This window comes from Marmota monax, unplaced genomic scaffold, assembly GCF_021218885.2.
Source record: "Marmota monax isolate L192 unplaced genomic scaffold, Marmota_monax_Labrador192_F-V1.1 WCK01_AAM20220418_F8-fsc00632, whole genome shotgun sequence".
In the NCBI taxonomy this organism is placed as follows: domain Eukaryota; kingdom Metazoa; phylum Chordata; class Mammalia; order Rodentia; family Sciuridae; genus Marmota; species Marmota monax.
The window spans coordinates 63,645-82,156 of NW_026694799.1; the positions used below are offsets into that span (position 1 = coordinate 63,645).

The 18,512-nt window shown below is 37.7% G+C and overlaps 1 protein-coding gene and 2 pseudogenes across 1 annotated transcript in view; all 3 read right to left on the reverse strand.

Moving 5' to 3' along the window:
* Positions 1 to 18,512, reverse strand: part of LOC124080045 (myelin-oligodendrocyte glycoprotein-like) — a 77,712-nt gene that overhangs the window by 26,804 nt on the left and 32,396 nt on the right. The gene's annotated exons all lie outside the window — the stretch shown is intronic.
* LOC124080044 (pre-mRNA-splicing factor 38B-like) lies at positions 12,961 to 14,637 on the reverse strand (annotated as a pseudogene).
* On the reverse strand, positions 16,556 to 16,975 carry LOC124080043 (protein cornichon homolog 4-like; annotated as a pseudogene).

Genomic DNA, 18,512 nt, shown 5'->3' on the forward strand with positions numbered 1-18,512 from the left:
GTTGTTTTTATTTATTTACTTTTTGACTTCTTATTCTTCCCCTCTACCCTTCTATCCTCTGGCCCTCATAATCCCAACATATGTGAAACAAAAAATTTTACATGAAATAGAACTATGAGAACTGAGTCACATGAATAATATAATATAGAGGAATTTTTTTCTTTTTTCTTTTTCTTCTCTCTCTTTTTTCTCTTTTTTCTTTCCCTTTTTTCTTCATTCTTCATGCACCCTCCAAATTTTATTATCTCAACATTCTGTAATTTTCTAAATACATATGTGTGTTTGTTTTTATGTACTCTACTGTCCTCTCATGTACTTGTCTACCCTAAATTACCACCTGTCTATTCCCTTGCTTCCAACCCTCTTCATTAGAGTTCTCCTTCAAATTTTCTAAGGTATATTAACCCCATACCCTCATATCCTTCCCCCTTAGCATATTGTCCTATGCCCAACACAGTTTACTGTCCACCACCAGAAACTGTATACCTTTTAAGAAACTACTGATTATATTAAAAATAATAATTGAATCCAACATTTCTGGACATTGAGACTAACTATAAATGTCTTAATAACAATAATTTGCTTATAGGTGATATACTCTTGCTATTAGGATCTGTTAACATTGTGCTTTCCCACAAAGGAGGGAATCTTGGAACCATACAAGAGCACTACAAGTCTACAGGGTAAAAAAAAAACAGTCTCATAGAGCTGGAAAGAAAGAAATGTGAGCAACATGAAAAGACAAGGGAAGAAAGTACCACAAACAATTCAAGACAACACATCATTAGAAGAATTGACAGCTACAGCAGAAAAAAAAATACAGAGAAATATTTCAGAATATACATTGTTAAAATATTTAGGGATCTCAAAGAAGACATTATACAACAAATACAGGCAGTGAAAGATCACTTTGACAATGAGATACATAAACAAATCCAAGAAGCAAAAGATCTCCTCAACAGAGAGATAGAGGTTATGAAAAAAAAAAAACAGAAGTCCTTGAAATGAAAGACATAATAAACCAAATTAAAAACTCAAACAAGAGTATCACCAATAGAGCAGACCTGTTAGAAAACAGGATATTGAAGATAAAGTATATCACCTTGAAAAGAATGTAGACAGCACAGGGAAAATTATGAGAAATCATGAGCAGAACAAATAACAAAGAGTTATTGGGATAGAGGAAGGCATAGAGGTCCAAACCAAAGGAATGAGCAATCTGTTCAATGAAATAATATCAGAAAACTTTCCAGACATGAAGCATGAAACACAAATCCATATTCAAGAAGCCTACAGGATGCCAAATGTTCAAAATCACAACAGATCCACACCAAGACATACTATAATGAAAATGCCCAACATACAGACTAAGGAGAGAATTTTAAAAGCCACAAGAGAAAGGAAGCAGATTACACATAGAGTAAACCAATTAGGATAAAGGCAGATTTTTCAACACAGACCCAGAAAGCTAAAAGATCCTGGAAAAACATATTTCAAGCTCTGAAAGATAATGGGTGCCAACGAAGAATATCATATCCAGCAAAAGTAAGCTTCAGATTTGAAGATGAAATAAAAACCTTCCACAATAAAAAAAAATGTTAAAAGAATTTATAGATAGAAAACCGGCACTACAAAACATACTTGGCACAATATTTCATGAAGAGGAAATGAAAAACATCAATGAAACCAGCAGAGGGAGGTATTACACTAAAGGAAAAACTAATCAAAATATAAAACCAAGTCAAATTAAATAACAAACAAATATGGCTGGAAGTACAAACCATATCTCAATAGTAACCCTAAATGTGAACGGCTTAAACTCACCAAACAAAACACATCGGCTAGTAGACTGGATTAAAAAATAGATCCATCAATATGCTGCCTACAGGAGACTCATCTGATAGGAAAAGACATACACAGACTGAAGGTGAAAGATCAGAAAAAATCATACCACTCACATGGACCTCAGAAGCAAGCAGGGGTGTCCATACTCATCAAATAAAATAGACTTCAAGCCCAAGTTAATCAAAAGGGATAAAGAAGGACACTACATACTGCTAAAGGGAACCATTCACCAACAAGATATAACAATCATTAATATATATGCCTCAAACAATTGTTCTGCTATGTTCACCAAACAAATTCTTCTCAAGTTCAAGAGACAAATAGACCACAACATGAAATCATGTGTGACTTTAACACACCTGTCTCACCACTGGACAGATCTTCCAAACAAAAGTTGAATAAAGAAACTATAGAATTCAATAACACAAGTAATAACTTAGACTTAATTGACATATAGAGAATATATCAACCAACATCAAGTGGATACACTTTTTTCTCAGCAGCACAAGGATCCTGCTCAAAAATAGACCATATATTATACCATAGGGCAACTCTTAGCAAATATAAAGGAGTAGAGATATAACCATGCATTTTATCCAATCATAATGGAATCAAATTGGAAATCAATGATAAAATAAGAAATTAGAATTCCTACATCACATGGAGAATGAACAATGGGCTACAAAAGACATCAAGGAGGAAATTAAAAAATTCTTAGAGATAAATGAAAACTCAGAAAACATATCAAAATCTCTGTGACTATGAAAGCAGTACTAAGAGGAAAATTCATTGCAAAGAGCTTATTTCTAAAAAGAAGAAAAAGCCAACAAATAAATGATCTCATACTACATCTCAAAGCATTAGAAAAAGAAAGGCAAATCAGCAGCAAAAGCAGTAGAGGGCAAGAAATAATGAAAATCATTGTTGAAATCAATGAAATTGAAATAAAAGAAACAATTGAAAAAAATTGACAAAACTAAAAGTTGGTTCTTTGAAAAAATAAATAAGATCAAAAGACCCTTAGCCATGCTAATGAAGAGAAGAATAGAGAGAAGCCAAATTACTAGCATATGGGATGAAAAAGGCAATATCAGAATAGACACTACAGAAATACAGAAGATAATTAGAAATTATTTTGAAACCTTATATCCAATAAAATAGAAGATAGTGAAGACATCGATAAATTCCTTAAGTCATATGATCTGCCCAGATTGGGTCAGGAAGATATACACAACTTAAACAGACCAATATCAAGTGAGGAAATAGAAGAAGCCATAAGAAGATTACAACCAAGAAAATCCCAGGACTGGATAGATATACAGTAGAGTTTTACAAAATCTTTAAAGAAGAACTAATACCAATACTCTTCAATCTATTTCAGGAAATAGAAAAAGAGCAAGTACTTCCAAATTTATTCTATGATTCAAACATCACACTGATTCCAAAACCAGACAAAGACATTTCAAATAAAGAAAACTTCAGGCCAATATCTCTAATTAATATAGATGCAAAAATCCTCAATAAAACTCTGGCAAATTGAATACAAAAACATATCAAAAAGATCATGCGCCATGATCAAGTGAGATTTATCCCCAGGATTCAAGGTTGGTTCAACATACGGAAATCAGTAAATGTAATTCACCACATCAATAGACTTAAAGATAAGAATCATATGATCATCTCAATAGACACAGAAAAACATTTGACAAAATACAGCACCACTTTATGTTCAAAACACTAGAAAAACTAGGGATAACAGGAACTTACCTCAACATTGTAAAAGCTATCTATGCTAAGCCTCAGGCCAGCATTATTCTAAAAAGGAGAAAAATTAAAGGCATTCCCCCTAAAATCTGGAACAAGACAGGGATGCCCTCTCTCTCCACTTCTATTCAACATAGTTCTTGAATAACTGGCCAGAGAAATTAGACAGATGAAAGAAATTAAAGGAATAACTATAAGAAAAGAAGAACTTAAACTAGCACTATTTGCTGATGATATAATTCTATACCTAGAAGACCCAAAAGGCTCTACCAAGAAACTTCTAGAACTAGTAAATGAATTCAGCAAAGTGGCAGGATATAAAATCAACACCCATAAATCAAAGGCATTCCTTTATATCAGTGACAAATCCTCTGAAATGGAAATGAGGAAAACTAGCCCATTCAAAATATCCTCAAAAAATAAATAAATAAATAAATAAAATACTTGGGAATTAATTTAACAAAAGAGGTGAAAGATCTATACAATGAAAACTATAGAACCCTAAAGAGAAAAATAGAAGAAGACCTTAGAAGATGGAAAGATATACCTTGCTCATGGATAGGCGGAATTAATATTATTAAAATGGCCATATTACTAAAAGCATTTTACAGATTTAATGTGATTCCAATCAAAATACTAAAGGCATTCCTCAAAGAAATAGAAAAAGCCATTATGAAATTCATCTGTAAAAATAAGAGACTCAGAATATCTAAAGCAATTCTAAGCAGGAAGAGTGAAACAGGTGGTATCGCTATACCACATCTTAAACTATATTACAGAGCAATAGTAACAAAACAGCATGGTACTGGCACCAAAACAGGCTGGTAGTCCAATGGTACAGAATAGAGGACACAGAGACCAACCCACAAAATTACAACTACTTTATATTAGACAAATGTGCTAAAAGCATGCAATGGAGAAAGGATAGCATCTTCAACAAATGGTGCTGGGAGAACTGGAAATCCATAAGCAACAAAATTAAATTGAATCCCTATCTCTCACCATGCACAAATATTAACTCAAAATGGATCAAGTATTTAGGAATCAAACCAGAGATTTGCATCTAATACAAGAAAAAAAAATGGTCCTAATTTCCATCATGCGGGGTTATGCCCCAAGTTCCTTAATAAGACACCTATAGCACAAGAATTAAAACCAAGAATCAACAAATGGGATGAATTCAAACTAAAAAGTTTTTTTCTCAGCAAGAGAAATAATATGGGAGGTGAACAGGGAGCCTACATCCTGGGAACAAATTTTTACCCCTCACACATCAGATAGAGCTCTTATCTCTAGACTATACAAAGAACTCAAAAAGTTAAACACCAAATAAACAAATAACCCAATCAACAAATGGGTCAAGGACCTGAACAGACACTTCTCAGAAGAGGATATACAATCAGTCAACAAACACATGAAAAAATGCTCACCATCTCTAGCCATCAGAGGAATGCAAATTAAAACTACTCTAAGATACCATCTCACTCCAGTAAGAATGGCAGACATTATGAAGTCAAACAACAACAAGTGCTGGAGAGGATGCAGGGAATAAGGTACACTCATACATTGCTGGTGGGACTGCAAATTGGTGCAGCCAATTTGGAAAGCAGTATGGAGATCCTTTGAAAAGCTGGGAATGGAACCACCATTTGACCCGGCTATTCCTCTTCTTGGACTATACCCAAAGGACCTAAAAACAGCATACTCCACAGCCACATCAATGTTTATAGCAGCACAATTCACAATAGCTAGACTGTGGAGCCAACCTAGATGCTCTTCAGCGTATAAAAAAATGTGGAATTTATACACAATGGAATATTACTCATCACTAAAAAAATAACAAGATCATGAAATTTGCAGGGAAATGGATGGCATTAGAGCAGATTGTGCTAAGTGAAGTTAGTCAATCCCCCCCCCCAAAAAAAAAGCAAATGACAAATGTCTTCTCTGATATAAGGGGGGTGACTCTAAATGGAACAGGGAGGAAGAGCATGATAAGAAGATTACCTCTAGATAGGGAAGAGAGGTGGGAGGGAAATGGAGGGAGAAGGGGAATAGTATGGAAATGGAAGGAGACCCTCATCGTTATACAAAATACATGTATGAAGATGTGAGGAAAAAAAATATTTATGTCACCTTAGATTGCATAGAGAGAAGTGATAGGAGAGGAGGGGAGGGGAAGGGGAAAAGGAAGGACAGTAGAATAAAATAGACATTATTATTGCTGTGTGTACATATGTGACTGCATGACCAACCTGTACACTCAGGTTGGTCATGAAAATGAGAAATTATATCCCATCTGATACAAATGTATGATATGACAAGGTCATTGTACTGTCATGTGTAACTAATTAAAACAAATAAAAAATTTAAAAAATGTATATAACAGTTTTGGAAAACTTAGAGTGACATGTTTCCTCTGGATCACCACTAGAGAGAGAGGACTATGGCAACAGGCAGGGAAACCCTCATTGAACCCTTTAGTTCTGTATCTGTTACTGGCCTTCTCTCTTAAGCCCTGTGTGTTTCTTTTCTTTTTTTTTTTTCAGTTTTACACAATACATTCATTTTATTTATTTATTTATTTTTATGAGGTGAGGATTGAACCCAGGGCCTTGAATGTGTTAGGCAAGTGCTCTACAGCTGAGCCACAATCCCAGCCATGTGTTTATATTCTTTTTGCTGCTACAACCAATGGTCATAAATTTATTGGCTTAAACAAGGCAAATTTATTATGTTACAGTTCTGGAGGGCAGAAGTCTGAAATGGGTTTCAGTGGCAGGGCTGTGTTCCTTCTGGAAACTCTAGGGAAGAAGCAGTTTTCTTGCCTTTTCCAGAGTCTAGAAGTGGCCTACATTTTTTGGCTCCTGGTCCCCTTCCATCCTCATAGCCAGCACTGGTTGGGCAAATCTTTCTCACACTGTATCTCTCTGACACTGACTTGTCCTTTCATCTTCCTTGTTTAAGGAGATTTGTGATTACATTGGACCTGCTTGGAAAATTCTGGCTACTCTCCCTATTTAAGATCATCAGATTAGCAAAGTTATTTCCTTCTGCTGCCTTAAATCTCCTTTGTGGTGTAACCTAGTCACAATTATTTCACTTCATTTCATAGGAGTAGATTAGCCTATTCTCTTTTTTCTTCCATCCCTCCTTCTTTCTTTCTTGATTTGGTACTGGGGATTGAACTCAAGGACACTTTACCACTGAAGTGCATCCCCAGCTCTTTTTATTTCATGAGACTGGTTCTCCATAAAATGCTTAGGGCCTAAATTGCTGAAGCTGGACTTGAACCTGTGATACTCCTGCATCAGCCTCCCAAACCACTGGGATTATAGGTGTGCACCATTGTACCCAGCAACCTATCCTATCCTTTTTCCTGTTAGCTTGGGTTTTCTTTCAGATGGCTAGCCTCTAAACCAACGAATTATTTTAAAATAACTTATTTGTTTTTTGTAAAAATAAAATAAACTCAACCACTGGTCACTCACATGAGGTAGGACTTATTTACTTTTAGCTCAGGTGGAGATCCTTGCAACAACAGGGGTGCTATAGGTGTCAGGTAAGGGAGTACTCCAGCTTGTGGTGGGCTTTGGAATATCATCTGAATCTTGACATTTATTAGAATTATTTCATGCCAATGAAATGAAGTCTTCTTCGGAAGGCTAGCATCTGAAATCTGAAATAGAATCAAAAGGGGATTAACAGATGGATGATCTGAAGGTGAGGTGTCATAGTGATTTATAATCCCTGATCCTGCAGCCATGAATCCGTTTCTTTGGGTCAGTTGAATAATTTTTGCAGCACTCAGGAAATTGTTCAAAATGGCCCCTGGTGTTAGCAAACAAGCAAGAAGCTTGCAAACTCAGTTGTTGCCTGGGCAGCAAGCATCGGAGGCTGGCTCTAATTGGCTGGTATACCATGGTAAAATTTATTGCTGTCACAAGCAGGCATGAGGTAGATGGTTAGCATTTTCAGAGAACACAAGGACCACTTGCATCAGAATTACATGGGAGTTTGTTTAAATCTGGAATTCCCAGGACACATGGTTAGGAATTCATAATTGGTAGGACTGGGATATGGTCTGGAATCTATCTTTTAGAAAATTCCCCAGGCAACCCTTATGCCAGGTAAAGTTTGGGAACTACTGACAAAGAAAATGGTGTGTTTCTTAAAAATCCCTATATAATTCCCTTCTTGCCCCTTTGGTCTGAGAACCAGAGCAATTTTCTTGTGTACTAAGACTCAATCTTAAAAAAGACAAAGCTTATTTTCTGCCCTAGGCATTTATAATAACAAGTACTCTAGTTTTTCTGAGTGCTAAGGGTTTACATAGGCCTTTCAAGATTTGTGCAAAAGGGATGTAGCTTAAGTGATACAGTGCTTTCAAAGCATTCAGGAGGCCTCAGGTTCAATCTCTAGTACCCTGCCACCCACCCCAAATTCTGCAAGCATAGAAATTTTTTTTCCAAGGAACATCAATTAGTTTGAAGAGAAGGACTTAACATTCCGATGGAGAAGAGCAAAAAAACTGAAGCCAGCTTCAAGAAGGAGAGGAACACACACAGCAGAGAGATGAAGGCTAGTCCTTAATGGCAATGTTGATTACTTAAATGATTAAGATTCTACCATATCTGTGAACTTCCTCATGTTGTAGCCTGTTTTAACTGGGTTTCCTATTACTTGTGACCAAAAATTTCCTAATGTCTGTGGTCACTAGTTTGTTTTGTACTCTCTTGGTTTATGCAATTTACATGTAAAATGTAAAAAAAGTAAAAAGCAGAGAGAAAACTGTTGCTTTGGGATTGAAAGATGCAAAGGTCTTTAGGATAAAATTTGTTTATAAGAAAGCTGTTGAGTGAGCTGTGTCTTCCTCCTATATTTTCATGCCTTTCAGTTCCCATGAGTGTCCACATCCACAAAACAAACTCATTAAATTAGCTTTTATTTGCAAAAAAAAGACTCTTTCTCAAAAAGGGGAAGCATGGGGGTGGACTGGGAATGTGGCTCAGTGATTAAGCACCCCTGGGTTCAATTCCTACTACCAAAAAAAAAAAAAAAAACAAGGAATGGGTTTATTGGAGAGGGGAAGAGAAAAAGGAAACAACCTATTCACCTTACACAAAGGTCTTAGGCACGTAAAATCTATGTATAGTCAAAATAATCCTGGAAAATCCTTATAGCACACATCAAGCATACATAAGGTTTTTCAGTTTACAGTTAGTCTTCATTATTTGATTGACTTCCAAGTTTCCTCTAGAATATAAATTTCATGGTGATGTGTACATGATCCCAAAGCCTGAGATTACTGAGCCTGTCATATCATGGCTACTTAGTACATATTTGTTCAGTGAATATAACTGATCACATGGATTACCCTTATGCTTTGGGATAATTCAGCTCATCGTGGTGAAAGCAGATGCAGGAGCAAAACCTCTCATCTCATGGCTGAAAATGAAAGAGCCAAAGAGAAAAGGGTCCTAAAATCTCCTTCAAGGGGACACCCACAATGACTTAAGACCTCCTGCTAGGCCCCGCGTCCTAAAGGCTCCACCATCTCCCATTGGCACTGTGATGAGACAGAGTCTTGAATATACTTACTCCATTTTGTTTAGTAACTCCATTTTGTGAAACAGCTATGCCAAATAGAAAGGTCATGACTGGGGCAAGTTGTTATTCCTTTTGTTGTGGAAACCCTCAAGAACACGGAACTATCTAACTGGGCTCTGTTTCTGTAACTGGAGTACCTGGGCTTATTCTAATGGCTAAGTCTCCCAACATCTGACTGCAATCTCTTGCTTCTGTAACTTGGCTTGCTTGCATTGGCTAACCCCCCTAACATCCCTTTTGTGGTATTTTAGCTTAAATATGAGGTCAAAGTGAAGGGGATGCATCATTTTGATTATCTGGATTTTAGAGAGTAGAGTGTCTGCCACTGGCTAGCAACAAAGGCTTAATTGGGATGGCAATGTGTGGTCTGAGAGTTATTTGAGGGTCTAGGTATCAATATAACAGCACCAAGCTGGGAGCTGTTGCATTCCAAGACTAAACACTCAGGGTCACGCCTGTGAACTGGGCTTTACAAAATAACCACACAGAGAAATACCTTTCTCTTTGAGTCCTGTTATGTCTCCTCTGACCTTAGAGGTCCACAGAAAAAAAGTAATAGGAACATGTGCTGAACCCTTTTATTGGGAAGAAGCCATTCAAATGAGGCAAGGGGTCAGGTTTCAGGAGGCTGAGTCTAGCTTCTGATATCTACTGTCAGCAGATTGACTGACATCTAGGAAGGCCACACCAAAAGGCAGAGAGAGAAGTGGACACACAAAGGGAGTTTCCATGGAATATTCTATCACAAACAGGGCAAAGGGGTAGGTTTACAAAGGAAACAAGTAAGTGTAAGCCCTAGGGGCATGCCCCACAAAGAGAACCTCCTTGCTATCCCAGCAGAGTGGGGTTGGGGGGTACACCTAGTCATAAGTCATGGCACAACTGCCCAGACTGCAGTGATTTTTCAGATCCCTGAGGTGCATCAGGAATGGAAGGTGTGGTCACTCAGTATGGCTCCCCATAGGGAGCCAACTTTTAATGTGAGGGACATTTGAGACCCAAATGATAGTAGCATGGTACTACTTCATGTTTTCTGGTACTAAGACCAGAGAGATCCAACCCCTGTCATCCCTCAGAAAAATGGCACACCACTTAATACAGCGAGCAAAAGCCCCACAATACACTCAACAGTGAATCCAGTCAGATCATCCTTTGTAACACTTCCTGGTGTGGACCAGGGCAAAATGCCAAGGTCCAGGTCAAAGGAGCAATCTCCAGGGGGAATGAGAATAGGTGGACCAGGGACCCAACTTTCTGCTGCCCTTGTTCCTTCAGAGGTAAGTCAATACAGAAACAGGTGGGCTGGGTGGCCTTTGACTTGGTGTCAGCTCGTAGAAACCTTGATAAAGTATCATTCTGGTACCAGATATGATGATAGACATGGATAATAGTTTTGATCATAATAGAATTATTAGAGCATCCCTCCAACCCCACTGGAAAGACAATGTGGCTAGTCAACGTAGAACAGTAGAGAAAAGAAAAAAAGAAAGAATAAAGGACCCAGTGGAAGTGAAAGATTAATGAACTCCCTCAAAACTAATGGTCTGGTCTGGACCTCACCTAAGAGACTATGATTTTTCTCCAGAGCTTTGTGTGGTGGGAGGACACATAGCAGGTGCAAAAGAAGGAAAACAAAGGCCATTTGGGGAGGATGACTCTTGAGAACAGAAACTAACTCTCCAAATATCCCTTGGCCTTTCTGAGAGTCCCTCTCCCTCTGATAAAGAACTCTGCTTCCCATCAGATGTCCTCCTCACTGAGGCAGAGAGAGTCAGAAAGATGAATGGAAAGGTTATGGACAACAATGGGAGGTTCATACAGAGAATGAGGCAAAGAAAACATTAGCCAAGGACTGTGGGAGGTATATATAGTATGTGACCAGAATTTGTCTCCCCTTCTGATTGGTGTGACATTGTTAGTCACCTTGTGATCTGGTTGCCTAGGTAACCATAGCAGGTAGCCCTGATCTTTAGGGTCGAGCAAATGTGTCCTTGTGCATGGGTGTGCCTTCCTACATCCCCATGGGTAGACCTATGCTCACCTGTTCCTTTGTGATATTGCCCCTTGCCCTGTTTGTGATAGAATGTTCCATGGAAACACCCTTTGTGTGTCCCCTTCTCTTACTCTGCCCTTGGGTGTGGCATACCCATATGTCAGTCAACCTGCTGACAGTGGACATCATGAAGATAGACTCAGCCCCTTGAAATCTGACCCCTTGCCTCATTTGAATAGCGTCTCCTCAATAAAAGGGGTCAGCACATGCGGGGTCTCTCTTTCTACAGACCCTTAAGGTCAGAGGAGCCATCACAGAACCCCCAAAGAAAAGGTATCTCTGGCTCTTGTGTGGTTATTTATCACAGTCCAGTACCCCTGGAGTGACCCTGAATGTTTAAGTCACTGGGAATGTGAAAAAGGTCTTTGTGATGAACTGGAAACTGGAAGGTACTCAGTTAGGAGGAAGACCAAAGTAAGGGAATGAGAAAAGAGAGTCCACAGTTATGAAAAGGTTTCAAGTTAGAATAGAGGATCTGAGTTCCAGTCCTGTGGGGATGATCCCGAAAAGACTCTTGCTCTTTTTATTCTTCTTGTCAATTCTGCAGGGGAAAAATATTTGGGTGTGTTGCAACTTATATTTTAATTTTTGGTATTTCCAAATTAATAAAAAGGTATTTTGTAATGCATTTATCTTAAAAATCACCTAATATAAAAATATTCTACTTACAATTAACATAAAATTTTTTAATTGATCTATTGAAATAAAAAACACTGAATAGTTTTCATAGTTATAAATATCTTTCTTTTTTTAAGTATTTAATCCAGTATTTATTCCACTCATGATATTCTTTGTAACCAGAATACAAGTCATAAGAACAATGTATCAAATAATTTGCTGGTAGTCTTAAATAATGCAGCACAGCATTACTTTTAATACTTCTCCATTGTAGGTTGTTAAAAACTCAAAGAGCAATTTTCATTATTGATTTAAAAAAAGCTTTACATTTTAAAAAAAGGACACTATATACCAAGCTGTTTCATAATTTAAGTATTTTTCCATTTATAAAAAAAGCTTTGGAAGCTGGATGCTTGAATCTGTTTCTCTACTCATCTGCCACACCCTCTCCCAACTACAAGTTAGTACAGGGTTACTGCAAGAATGTTAGGCTTTGACATTATTTTTTTCTTTAATATAGTACTTTAAAAATCTGAGAAAGAATTCAAGGAAAAAAGATTCATGTCATTATTTTTCAAATAAAAAGGAAAACTAAGTTAATAAATTTTAGGCATAATAACAGTGTCCCTTTGAGGTAGAATGCTAAAAGAACTTTTGATCAAATCACAACCTAATTTAAACCTCTGCATCAGAAACTAACTTCTCATAAATTCTCTATAAAGTTAACTGTGGAGAATACATTATCTTGGAATGTATTCTCCACATGTATTGTTAACAAGTCTTCCAAGATAATGTACAGTGGACAAGAATGTTAATCCTACAACTGCTGCCTTCATGTCCATTGAAAGCACAAAATTCTCCTATAAGATATCCAAGATCCAATCCCAAAGTCTTTAGCATCCTATGATGAAAAGCACAGCCATGCTAACTTTAGTCACAAATCATAATACCACACCTAGAAAACAAAAATAGAATTAGTGGCAGTTTATTGCCTTATACAAATTTAACCAACATGGTAACCATGCCAAAGGAATTAAAACATTTTAGAACATATGTACAGACTGTACATTTTAAAAACAAACAATGGGCCTCCATGAACTCAATGATCTCCTTGGAATCTTGAACATCTGCATTCAACATGTCTATCTCAGGACTTTCCTTTCCATCTTTCTTGATTTTTCTAGGTCGCATTTTTCTGTTGGTCAATATTCTTCTGAACTGGAACTGGAATTCTTGGAAACAGTAGGAAAAATACTCCAGTTTTGTGAGAAAAGACCGAAGCATTTCTTCAATGGTCATCACACAGCCTCCACCAGCCTTAACATTTAGGTCATCTTCATCATCAAGGAAGGATTCAAACCAGTCCCAAAGATCTGTAGGGGTCTGCATGTACATTCTATACATAAATCCAAGGGCTCTGATATATGGAAAGTCTCTGTGTTAAAACACCCATAACTTTTTTGTGAGTTTGTTTCAGAGTAAATCATTTATATAACAAGCAAAAATCTGTAGAAACAATTCCTCCTATTGCAACACTTCGAATCCCTTCGCACATCCCTGTCTAGCCAGCTGTTTTCCTTTTTCCCAAGGTTCAACATGTGTGACCTTAAAGTAGATCTCATCCACCACCTCGTGGTAGGTCTTGAGCTCCTAGAGCTGCACTTTGAAGTAAGGCGACCACAGATGTTGGTCAGGATCATGTGATTGAGGTCATGGTCTTCTCTTTGCCCCACAGTGGCAGCACATTGCCCTACTTGTCGGAGACCACCAGCTTAGTGGCGCCGCCACCACTGCACTGCTGCTACTGCTGCTGCTGGACCGCAACTGCCTGGTGCTGTGGCTGCAAGTTGCCTGTTAGCTGGAGCTATTGTTAGCCATGTTGAAACAGAAGGATAAATATTTTTCTCACTGAAGAGCAATACTGACCAAGATGTATTTATATCACATGCATTTATGAATATATAACAATGAATCTCACTACTATGCGAAATTATAATGCACCCATAAAAAATTGGAAAAAATATTATATATATATAGTATTCCTCAAACCAACCATTTAGACTTTTTTCTTTCTTTCTTTTTCCTTCTGGTTTTAATTAACGTTCTGTATCACATACTACATGCAAGAAATTTTTTATAAATCTTTTCTGATACTAAAATAGTAAATAAGTAAGACTCTGGGACAAGTATAGAAATCAAAGAACTTATTTAATTAATCAGTACTATAATTGGTATTATTTTAGGCTGGTTCACAGAGTATTTTAAGGAACAGGATGCTTATTGTTCAACAATAAATACAATTTAAATTAAAGATTCTATGATCCTGCAATCCCATGACTAGTAAAATATTGATGAAAAACAAATCAGTGTGGCAAAGAGATATCTGCACTCCCATATTCACTGTGGCTCTATTCACAATTGTCAAGATATGGAATCAACCTAGGTGTCCATGGATGGATGAGTAGATAAAGAAAATATATGTACAAACACACAAACACAAACACACACATACACATACATACAGCTAATACATAATCTTTGTATTAGCCTATCAATGCTCCAGTATGACACTGGAAGGTCATAAAACCCAACTCTTTAATCTTTTTATGTTTTACATAATTTTTCTTGACAATATAAAGAATGGATGCCTTCAATAATATTGAGGTAGTACTAAAACAGGAATAAACCATGACAAAAACAACAAGAGACTGAGTATAACTGCTCAAACAAGGACCTACAGCAGCCATTCTATGTGGACAGTGAAGTGGAGCTGGCCTGTGGGGTTAAGTTCATTCATATTCTCATTCTCTCTCTCTCTCTCTCTCTCTCTCTCTCTCTCTCTCTCTCTCTCTCTCTCCCAAATTAAAGCAAGCTTATACACAATAGTGTACACAGGAGAGCTGATCAGTGACTGCCTCACCCAAATGCAAGGACAGAAGACAGCATCTGTCATGAGAGCAAGGATGTGTTTAAAACACAAAAAGTTACAAAGGTGGGTGTCTTGGGAGCTTACAGCTGACAGGGTTCTGGCAACCCTAATACAAGGGCAGATAGCAGGTTAATGATCTATATGGCTTAACATCTCCAGGTAGGGAGTAAATTCAGATTTTAAAATCAAAGTTAATGAGGAGCAGCTGAGATTTCAGGGAGGTTTGTTATCTGGTCAAGGAGAGCCAGGCCTGGGTAAGTTCAAAGCACAGGCAAAAGTTCCAAGCAAGTTTAAAACATCAAAATGTGGTCAGGCCAAATAGAAATCTTAGTAATTTACAGTAAAACAGAAATTAACTTTTCATGACCTTGTGGGGATATGGCTGCCAATCTTAAGATGGAATTAGGCTAGGTTCATCATTTCCCCCTTGTATTCTGTGTTCCTTTCAAATCTTTGATAGGGTGGAGGAAGGGCTCTGCAGAAATTTCACTCCCTCAGGGGACAGTCTCCAACTTTCCCGACTCACTCAAAGTTGGCCTCCTTGATCTGACCTGACTCGATTTACCTGTCTATACTGAATGCCTATCTAATTCTGGCTACATTCTCCCTCTAATTTTAGGAACTCCTTCCTGCTGTAGGAAAAGAGGCAAAGACCACTCTGGCATCTTTGAGTTGAGAGGGGGTGATGTCAAATAGGGCAAGTTGCTTTGGAGTTCCCTTTTAGAAGTCAGTTTGGATTCAAGTCTGATTGGAGAAGAACAGATTGTAAACTCATCAGGGGATGGGTACTTCCTAAAACTCTAGTTTGGAGAACACCAGTTTGATATAATGTTCTTTTAAACCTTCTTCATTAAAAACTTGTATCCCTCGGTGTAGTTCCCAGCAGGGCCTCCAAATATGATACTGCTGGTTACCAGTGATGAGTTCTGCTCCCTTGAAGTTTGAACATTAGAGAAGCACTCTGAAGCAAGCATATGAGGCAGGGTTATTTAAAAGGAGGGAACACAGACTTCTCTCAAAAAGGAGAAGGGTGCTACAGCTGGTATCCTGGTATCCCCAAGTTCACACACTCTTATGAAATCTGGGGGGCTTTACAGAACCTGGGCCTATAGAGAAGCACCAGGATGCTTTTGGAGAAGTGAGCTCTGCTGTAAAACAAAGAGGGTAGGGTTTCAAGGATCTACACCATGGATTGTGATGTAATTAGTGTAGCCAGAAAAAAAATTCCCATACAACAAAATTAAAAATCTCAGAAAAGCACTTTGCAACCTTGATCAGTATAACTTTCCAAGATAAACTCATTGCAATATGTATACCTAGGTAACTTATAAATCAGAACAATGTTAACAAAGCTTTACTAATAGTGAGGATGTTAAGCACTCTCTTGGTAATTAGGCATCTGTTCCACTTTTTAGAAAGATTTCTTCTGTTTTATATGTAAAATCATTTTCTCTGCATACCATCCATTCTATTTCAAAGGAAGTGTGCCTGTAGCTCATTCAAAATAATGCAGTTCATAAAGGTACAGGATAAATAGAATGGAGAATGTGACAAGTAATATTTTTTTGTTGTTTTTAAAATACTTTATATGGTAAAAATATAGCAAAAAATACTATCTGTTCAAATACAAAAATATATACTGCTATGGTCACAGTTCTCAGGATGATGTAAGTAGTCGCTGGCTCCTTAACTGTTCACTATAGGTTATCCTAACTCCAACTTTAGCTTCTCTGGCTTCAGTTATTTATCACAGCTAAAATCATACTATAAAAATTCACGAAGAAACAGAGCAGGTGAAAACCAAGCTTGATCATGGCTTCGTTCATGTGTCATTTCAGTTGCCCTCAACTGTATTTCTGTTGACTCAAACACCCCCATGTTGCCACTTGGCACCATAATGAACCAATATATATTCCAAGTAGCAACAGGTAAGTGGAGAGAGAATACAAACCAGTGCAGTGAAACAAGCAAAATACAGTGACATTGGTATGGCCAAGCAATTCTGGAATTACCCACTTATTTAATTCTGAGCAACATGATCCAATCTAATTAATGTAATCATATTCTAAATCAGATGAAATAATTCTGAACCAGACTGAGAGGGAGATGAGGGCACAACAATTGTGCAGTGAGGCAACGAACACTACTGCCTCCATCCTCCTCCTTCTCCTTTCCTTCCTCCTCTGTTGCTGACACTCCTTTCATCAAACTGATGAGTAATATATTTACATATACAAAATACTTAAAATCCACAAAAAAGCAAGATATTTATATAATGTTACTTTGGGAGTTAACCATTTTAGTAAATATATAAATTCCTCAATTACTCTTTCTCACATGCTGTGAGCAGTTCAGCACCCTCCTTTAAAAGGTACTAAGTTATTATAGTTTAGATGCTTCTATTAAAGTCCAGAAACCACATAAATCATTTCAACAAGGAAAACTTAATATAGACTTATTCATGCCTGAGGCTACAGTTTTTATCCCCAGCACTGAAAAAAAGAAAAGAAGTATAATAATTAACTAGTAACTACTTAAAAATCTCCAAATAATGCAGAAATTGCATATATACAGAGCAGATACTACCTCTTTGGATGAGGCAGAGTAGCCAAGGAAGGAAGAAATGTAGGAGAGGGACCCAATGAGAATGAGGAGCAGAGCTCATTGAAGAAGATGGGATGATGGACCACTGGAAGGTTGAAAGGGATCTGTAATGCTCCAATTAACCAGGTTTACTCTTTTATAATAACCCCCATAACATTTCTGACACCATATGTATTGGGTTTTTCACACCAATTTATTCTCCAATTCTCTGCATATATCTGGGGATTCTATAATTCAATTAAAGAATTAGCAGAGACCCCACAGGTTAAGTGGACTCCACAGTCTTACAGGTATGCCCCCCCATGACTTCAGATGACATCACAAAATGACTCAAGTCATCCCACCTGTTTCTGAAGTTCCTGTCACTCTAAGGAGGAACAATGAAGTCTCTCCATTGGAAGAGGAAACCTCTACTCAGACCTTCAGACCTTTGCCCATACCACAGAAAAGGCTGAAGTATGTGTTGCGGCTTTAGCAGAGAGGAGAACATCATTATTAAGTGAAAAGTGAATATAAGAACCCTCAGAGAATAATTTGGCAATCTCAAAAGCAAGAAGAGACACAACACCAGGGATTAAGTCAAGTTTTTTTTATTAGGGTACAAAGGTAGCATATATGATCCAAAGGGACAGGACTTCCCTAGAGAATGGGAAATATAGAGCAAGATGGTTTCCTGTTAGGGAATCTGTCTGGTCTGGTATGTTGTTTTCAGCTGATTGATCAGGCAATTAATACAATCAAAACTTATCTGTGGGAGGCTGACTAGCACATGACTGGCTCTGACTCCCCTGCTGAGTGATGTGGCATCTGGTGGTCATGCTGCTGGATAGCCCCAGTCTTCTAGGGTTCAACCCACTGTGTCTAATGCATGGGCATGCCTTCCTACAGCCCCATGGATGGAGTTATACTCACCTGTTTCTTTGTAATATATATAACTCCTTGCCTTATTTGAGATAGAATGTTCCATGGAAATTCCTTTTGTGTGTCCCCTTTTCTTACTGCCCTTGGGTGTGGCCTTCCTAGATGTCAATCAACCTGCTGACAGCAGACATCATGAAGCTAGACTCAACCCTCTGAAACCTGACCTCT